Source organism: Halyomorpha halys, unplaced genomic scaffold (assembly GCF_000696795.3).
Source record: "Halyomorpha halys isolate HHAL.00 unplaced genomic scaffold, Hhal_1.1 Scaffold56.1, whole genome shotgun sequence".
In the NCBI taxonomy this organism is placed as follows: Eukaryota; Metazoa; Arthropoda; class Insecta; order Hemiptera; family Pentatomidae; genus Halyomorpha; species Halyomorpha halys.
The window spans coordinates 1467605-1475746 of NW_027115012.1; the positions used below are offsets into that span (position 1 = coordinate 1467605).

An 8142-nucleotide genomic window follows, 5' to 3' on the forward strand; every position below is an offset into this window, starting at 1 on the left:
TGACAGAAATAATACAAACTACTACATTTAAATGTATACTATAGGTAATGTTTTCTATTAAATAAAAAATAAACAAAAAAAAAAAAAAAAACTGTCTATCATATAGTAAATCATAAAGTAACTATGAGAAATAAAAAGCATAAGCATGAGAAAATAAAAAGCTTACAAAAAAAAATCCTTAAACGAATCGTGAATAATAAGGTATATTCTAATAATAATTTAAATACAATTTTAAAAAATATTAATTTACGATAAATTACAGGAAATTCTGAATTTATGACTTAAATATTAATACTTTCACCACCTCATCTGGATGCTAAATGACAAACTATTTCAATATTTTTAACCATCGTATCAGATTGTTCTCTACACCAGAGGCACATCGCGGCACTCTTTTTGGGATAAAAACAATTTACAGCACAATCATCCTTATATTCAAGGAAGAAGAAAAAAACAGTTTTCTGTATATTTGATATTTTAATTAAATTTTATTTAATTTTTTCTAGTATTTTAAGAAAGTGGCATTCACTTGGGGTACCTAAATGGTTACAGTTTGAGAACAGCTGCTCTACATCTCGTAAAAAAAAATTGGTAATATTTTACCCATTCACTGACTTATTTCTTTTTCCTGCTTTTCCTAGATTTATAACGATAAATTATGCTGATGGAAATAGGTTGCGAATGTCTTTTAAATTTTAATAAGCACTACGAAGGAAATCTGGAAGTATGTCCGAATGATGACTGTTTTTTCTTTCAAGAAGAAAGCAGTCATTGTGCAGTAGTCGACCGGAAGAGATGGGCTGTAAGATATAGCTACTAGGTTCCCCTCCCCTGCCCTTGCATGGAAGGAAGCGAGAGTCAGGGTGTACTTGAATGGAGGTTAACCTCTGAATGTTAGATAGTCATATCAATATTTTTATATTCTACACTAATTATTTTATTTTATTATCGTAAATATAAATAAATTAAAAGAAAACTAAATTACTTATAGGTTTTCCTCCCAAAATGGAAGAATTTCCAATACTCTTAATCCAAGATTGTTTTCCTACATTTCTAGTCACATCATTTCACTATATAACCACAGGGCTTATCAGAGAACGTTCTTGTAAATAGCACGCTAATTAATTAATATTTAATATCGTATTTTTTTTTCATGTATTTTTTTTCATGCCTTGTGTTAAAATAGTCAATAGTTATTGATAATTAGGTTGGTGGGGAGGAGATTCCAAATTTTCATTAAAATAAAAAATAAAATCAGTTTCTCTTTTAAAAAAAGTATTCAGTACGTGTTTATAATTATAATTATTTATTTTTTTTGGTGCTTCATTTTTAATAATATCTGAAATGTTTTAATTTATTTTATTATTATTTATTTCGATTTTAATTATCTAAGCTCATTTCTCTATTATCAATGACTAATGCCTTCTTTTCATATCATTTCCTACCGATAAACCAAAATGGGTATGACATTGCGATTTCGGATGAATCATAATGACCTTTAAAGACTTATTATGTACTTTATACAATTCTAGGGTGAGCGGTGGCTTGAATCCGGCTGGGCAGAAAATTGTTGTTACCTGTGGGTTCAGGAGACCTCCCGGGGTCCACCCAACCTCACAAATTGTGTACCCTTAATTGGGTAAAAATATGGCGGTCGAGCGTGATTCTGACTAAATCACCTTCTTGCCCAACCGTTGGTCTAGTAACAGCACTTTTTTTTTTCACAAGTAAATTTTTCTCTTGATTGTGATTAATTTAATAAGCACCTGAAATTGAAAAACGGCATGAAACCTACATTTTAACTGATCCAGTCATCTATGGTTCCAAAATGGCTTTGACAAAAAAAATCAAGTTTTTCAACAGTTTTCCAAGCATTGCAACCCAAAGAAAAAACGCCGTAAAAAATCACATTTTTAATTGCTATACCTTAATTTAAAAAATATTTTGTTTGAATTCCCAGTCCCCTAGTCAATGTTGGTTTTCAGAATGCATAACTGACTAGTGTTCGTGCAATATTAGAGGCAAGTTTTTCGTGCAACTGAATCTCTTGTTCTCACCCTTTAAATTCTTTTTTTTATTTATTTAATGTAATTTACAACTATACAAAATAATACAATAAGTAAATATGTTGTATGTTTCATATACAATTGAAAATTTTGGGAAGGAACCACCCATTGGTGGTATTTCAAACATTAATTTAAATTAGAAGGTCCCGTGGCCATCTTCTTTTCAGACGCCTCAGAGGATTATCATGGATTGTTAAGGATGAAAGATTATGAATTAATGGGTTAGGATGGTTAAGAAGTTTGGAATGAAAAGACGCATATCTGTTTTGGGTCAAATCTGCAACGAATGGGATGTTAAGGTCTTTGTAACGTAATAAGGAGTATCAAGGATTGGATGCGGGAGGAATTTGATGGTTTGGTGGAGCCCCAGAGCTCAATTTCATATGTCCAAATTGATCTGATTATCGTAGTGTATACTAATTTTCCTTTAAATTCAAAAGGAAAAAAAAATAGGCATTTTCACATTTTGAGGAGCTGCTACAAAAATTACTTTTTCTAAGTTTAAACTACGAATTAATCGTGTAGATTTACAAATTTGTCTGTGAGTCTTGACAAAATCCAATAATGTCACAAAAGTAATTATTAATATTAAATTTAATAATTCAGGAAGTGAGCTCAATTATTCCTATCTCGATCACTCGTTCTAGTTTGTTAATTGCAGCCATATGAGGGAAATGGAGATCCCGAAATCCTTCCGTTTCAGGAAATCAAAAGTTGACGCTCACGGTATTACAATTAATTTTTAAGGCTTAAATTAAATGTAAAAAAAAATAATTATAATTATGGCATCTTGGTAAAGAAAGTTGAGCTTCAATTTTTTTTGAAAATACTAAAATCCAGAAAATGTAATTTAAGTTACCAACCACCCCCAAACCCACTAGTTTCTAACCTTGCTTCCTCTTCCATTCCTGGGAATCCTCCGAGGCGCCTGAAAAGAAGAAAGCCTCGTGACCTTATATTGTAAACTGTTTTTAGAGTTCTACTACTGGGTAGTTTCTCTACATCCTGTATCATATCATTATGTCATCATGATCAAATTTACTTGTATTTTTTAAACAGTTGTAAATATCAATAAATAAATTTAAAAAACAGTTTGAAAATGTTGGTATAAATAGTTATTTCATTCCTGTATCAATTACATTCAATTAAAAGAAATTTGAAATTATATTATTAAAGTTCCGGACTATAAAGAATCCCCGAAAAGGAAATATCAAAAACCAATCTTAGGAGTTCATATTTTATATTATATTTTAACTTTTTCTTTCTACATTGTGCTTAATTTTCTACTGGCAAGGGGAGGCAGGTGGAACGCATAGTACAATATGAGAAAAAAGTCGTTTAATCCCAATTTTTTATTACTTTTATGAAAACAATGTATAATTACTAGTCAAAATTGATGGGTCTGCTAAGTATTGGTAGGGGGAATAAAAATTGGTGGCTGTTTCAAAACGTTAAAAAAAATTAATTTTTCATTCGGAGCTCTATATCTTTAAAACTATCAACAACACTAGAAAACCTAAGAGAATATCACTTAAAGAAAAGTAAATTTTCTCAAATATGAGCCCTAATAGAGAGAGCTAGTTATGTTCAATAGTATTCGAGGTATAGCATTTTGAAAAGCAAAATTTTATAAAATATGCACTGAAAAATTAGAAGTTAGTGAATTTATTTTGAGAAATCTATATCTCAAAAATCATTCGACTTACAGATGTCTATTAGCATTCAAATTAAAGCCATTTTAATGTACTATAAAGTAGTTTATGATGTTTATCTTCATAGGAGTAATAATTTACATGAAATTTGCTATCATATAAAATAACTGTTTTTTTTTTATTCCTCGTCTCTTGTATTAGCACGTGATATCAGCAATTTTAATGAAAATTATTTTGGTGATACTAGGTCGAAAGATGTTAGAAATGTATAGAGGGTTTTTGCCATTGCACACTAGGAGCCGAGAATAAACATATTTTACGAGGATCTAATAGCTGAGCAGGCTGGGACGAGGGGCCCAGAACGCTTGGTTCAGAAGGTTGTGGGTTCGATTCCCACCTGGGCTGGTCAATATTTATTTCGCTGCAGCCCCGAGAAATGAACCTTGACCCACTCTGGGACTGTATAGGTCCTCAATGGAGAAAAAAACATATTTTACATTATTTTAGAAATTTTTTATAAAATAATATGGCACCTTTGCTATGTATGTGTTTAATGGTTATTATTTACCAATTGACTTGTATTTTCTTGTTGAAGATCAGAACATTGTTGATTGATTATATTGAATTAGTTTAAGTTCATTAAAAATCACAAATACCGAAAATATCTCGCAGTGAAGTAGACCAAAAAATTTGTTTTGATAAAATATAGTCATATTCATTCTTCGTATATGTTGAAAATCTTAAATATGGATTTTTATATAAATCAAAAATTATAAATTTTGGACTGGTTTTTCGGAGGAAAATTTGGCTTGAAGATGTGGACCATTATGCTATTTTATTTTGAATGAAGGCTGTGGATCTCGTGGATCCGTTACTAAAAGGGTTTTAGAGAAAACGTTTTAAGAAACCTACTCTCAGTTGAAGAGAAATTGTGAATAACCTACATTTCGGAATCGTAACTTTCAGCATATGTATAGTTAGTAATGCTATAATTTATGTTATTTTTTTAGCACATATTTTAAATATCTAATATTCTAAGAAATGTTTACTTTAAGACGGCTCATACGCATTTTATAATAGAGCTCCTGTACTAAAAACGAAAAATACTTTTAAAAAAATTTTTTTAGTATAATATAAACTTCTATAGTTCTAGGGAGAGTTATAAAAATAGTATAAGTCAGAAAATGGCCGAAATATGTTCTGTTTTATACCCTCATGAAGATTTCTAAATTATACTATAATTTATCTAAAGTATTTTTTTAAATTTATGATATCTTTTATTTATTTACTCCCATTATATTATAGAGACATCTCGAAGGGGTTGGCCCGGCAAATAAAATAATTAATAAAATCTAAGTACAATATAAGATAAAAAAAAAATTAAGACTGAAAAGAGAAAATGAAATATCTTACTTTTCAACATAAAATAAATATAACTACAAAAAAAATTAATAAAACAAAACTGTTTCAAATATACAAAGACAATTAAATACAACTAAATGATAAAACAAAATAAGGGTGCATTCATTTGTGAAGAACTATACTAGACAAACGGTTGTGCAAGGAGGTGATTTAGTCAGAATCACGCTTGACTGCCTGATAAAAAAGACACAATAACAAAAAAATTGTCAAATTCAGAAATTTTCAAAAATATAATATTTCAGCCTTTTCTCTAAATTATAATATTTTCACCACCCTCTCTAGAACTCGGAGAAATTTTTTTAAAACATCACAATGATAAACATTATCCTGACTAATCCCTTTTCTTCATAATGTTCTGGACAGTTGTCCTTGTGACCGTGTTTAGAAAGTGCGCTCATGACTAAACACTCCCATTCTTTTATGTACGTTATTTTTAGCATGCTAAGTATTCAAAGTAGTTTTGTTTAAATACTACTGAAATCTCACTGACATGACTGATCGTCATTCCATTTGGACAGAATTTGAGTGAAGAGGGAATGCCGATCGGAATTAGCAAAGACATTGGAAGAAAGTACTTTCCCTCGGTGTTAAAGTGAGAGGTAGTCACGGAAAATCTGATCCCCAGACTTCTAATTGACTGGAAAGCAACTTAAAGATAAATTTCAAGCTTGTAAACCTCAGCGAATATTTTCTTCGACTGTGGAATTGCGATCAAGCAAAAATGTTTAGTATCAATGGATTCGTTTTTCTTTTTTTGAACTTTATCTGCTTCCCATAGTCTACTAAATCTTGTTAGGTCAAAGAAAACGTTTGAAAACATAATTGGATGAAGGTATTACGTCTCGTTTTTGGAATAATAGATATTTTCGTTTTGAAGGATAAGTTAAATACTTTTTTTTTGCAAAGTATCTTATTTAATTTTTCTAACCCTGAAATTGAAGTATTTTTTTATAAGTTTAAAATTAAGTCTGAAACAATTTGAAAAATATATAAATAGAGATTAAATTTAATTATTCTGAAACGTCATATCACTTCTTTTCTTGAATAGTGATATCTAATTTTTTTTTAAATTTTATTTGGAATTAGAAATTTAAGATAGTATTGCAGACTTCGGTTATATTCTTTCCTGAGGTCCTCCTACAGACTTTTCTTAAGCTATTAGAATTGTTACAAATCAACTCCAGTCTACGGTACTTGGTTGACTCATCAATTTCGTCTAGTAATTATACATGGTTTTCATTAAGGTAATGAAAACCCCCACATTTATTCAAATTTTGAATTTTTTTGGTAATCTATGAGTCCATCAGTCTGAACGTCCGTCTGTTTTTCGACTGATCGCTTAGAGGTCTCTTAGCAATTATTCCGCTCATAACTTCATTTGTTTTAAACTCAACATATTGAAATAACATTGAATAGGATAGTAAACCTGATATATGCTAGTTAAGTAATAGAGAAGTTTAAAATAAAAAAAAAAACTATAATATATAGTACAACTATATATAACTAATTCATTATGTATTTTTGGCTTTTTCTTTACTGTTTTCTGTGTGTTATTGAATTTAACAATAATTCTCCTCTACACATATATTTCACTATTCCTTAGTATTTATTGCTTTTTATATATTTTTTTCCTGATGCAAAAATGTAAACAATACAAATAATGTAATATCAGAACGTAAAAGAAATAGGAAATTAGTTATTTAGATGTTTTATTTTATATTATTTCTCTTTCTCATTTAGATCTTTCTTTCTGTTTTTTTTTTTTTTTTTTTTTTTTTATCCATCTCTGCTCTGTTATTTAATAAAACATCCAAATAATTCATCTCATGTCTGTTTTACGTTTGATATTCCATTTCTGTTGTTTTTTTTTTACTTTCTGCCCCTTGACAGAAATAATACAAACTACTACATTTAAATGTCCGACGATAAACATTTTTGGAACGCCCTTCTTTATTAACTTTGCATTTTATTACATTAAATGATAGAAATGACTTCGTTTGATGGCACCAGTAGTATAATAAATAATTTAGAACTACAAATCAAATTCCAGGTTAGGTGAGTAAAGGAATTTGATATTGTATTTAATGTTACCAAAAACATTGTATGTATAAGAGTATTAATTTAATTTAACAAAATATAACAGTATTAATTATATTTGGATATTTAATTATATACCGAACTTTCAATTATGTTCATTTAATACATACATGCTCATTTAAACTAGCAATAGCCAAACATTGTCGGGCCATCTACTTATAAAAAATTATTAGACTATTAATTAGTCATTTTTTTTTTGTCTATTTGAACTTTTATTTATCAATTATGAAAATAAGTTTTATGTGGCTGCTATGATTTGAGATTTATAATTAAACTTTTGTAATATTGTACTAAATTATATATACATTTATTTATCTGATTACTCCAGTTACAGAAATATATAATTACAACTATTATTAACTGTGAATGTAATACTATAGCTGAGAAGTTGTAACAGATTAATGTGTATAATTATTATATTTTCTTTCTTCACCGGTTTCATTTTATTACTTGTAATCATTCTTTTTATTATTTTCCGTTTTCAACTATGTTAATTATATTTTTTATTTTCAGGTGAGGTGTCTAACTTATCTTCAGGATAGGGCAGTAAGTTTTTACACATTTTCTTTTATAGTTTTGTTTTCGTTATTACTTAAAGGTGACCATTTTTAGTTCCACCAACCGACATGTTAGGAAATCCGTCTCGCTTTAAATCTTAACAGCTCTGTCGAAATCTTATTTCGTCTGATCTGAGTGGAAATTTGCAAATTCGATCTGTTAAGTTAACCTTTTGAAATGGATTAAAGCGCCTCAACAAGCTTGTAAATCGCTGGATATGACTCGTTGGAACCATAAGTATGGTAATTATTGGCCGCTTTCCAAATATTTGCCAATATTGCTGTTTATCTGCGATTTATGACAGTAATTTTCTTTTATAGTAGAAAAAATATATTTATTTATTTTAT

General features: G+C 29.0%; 1 protein-coding gene across 3 annotated transcripts in view; it reads left to right on the forward strand.

Annotated features, from left to right (window-relative positions):
• LOC106692416 (uncharacterized) overlaps positions 1-8142 on the forward strand; it is a 175107-nt gene that overhangs the window by 58624 nt on the left and 108341 nt on the right. The window contains exons 1-2 of one of the 3 annotated variants that reach the window (XM_014438355.3): positions 834-893; positions 7751-7783. The exons of the other annotated variants lie outside the window; for them this stretch is intronic. The gene's annotated coding sequence lies outside the window, so the exon portion shown is untranslated. Of the gene's footprint in view, positions 1-833; positions 894-7750; positions 7784-8142 lie in introns of those variants that run through there. 3 annotated transcript variants of the gene reach the window in all.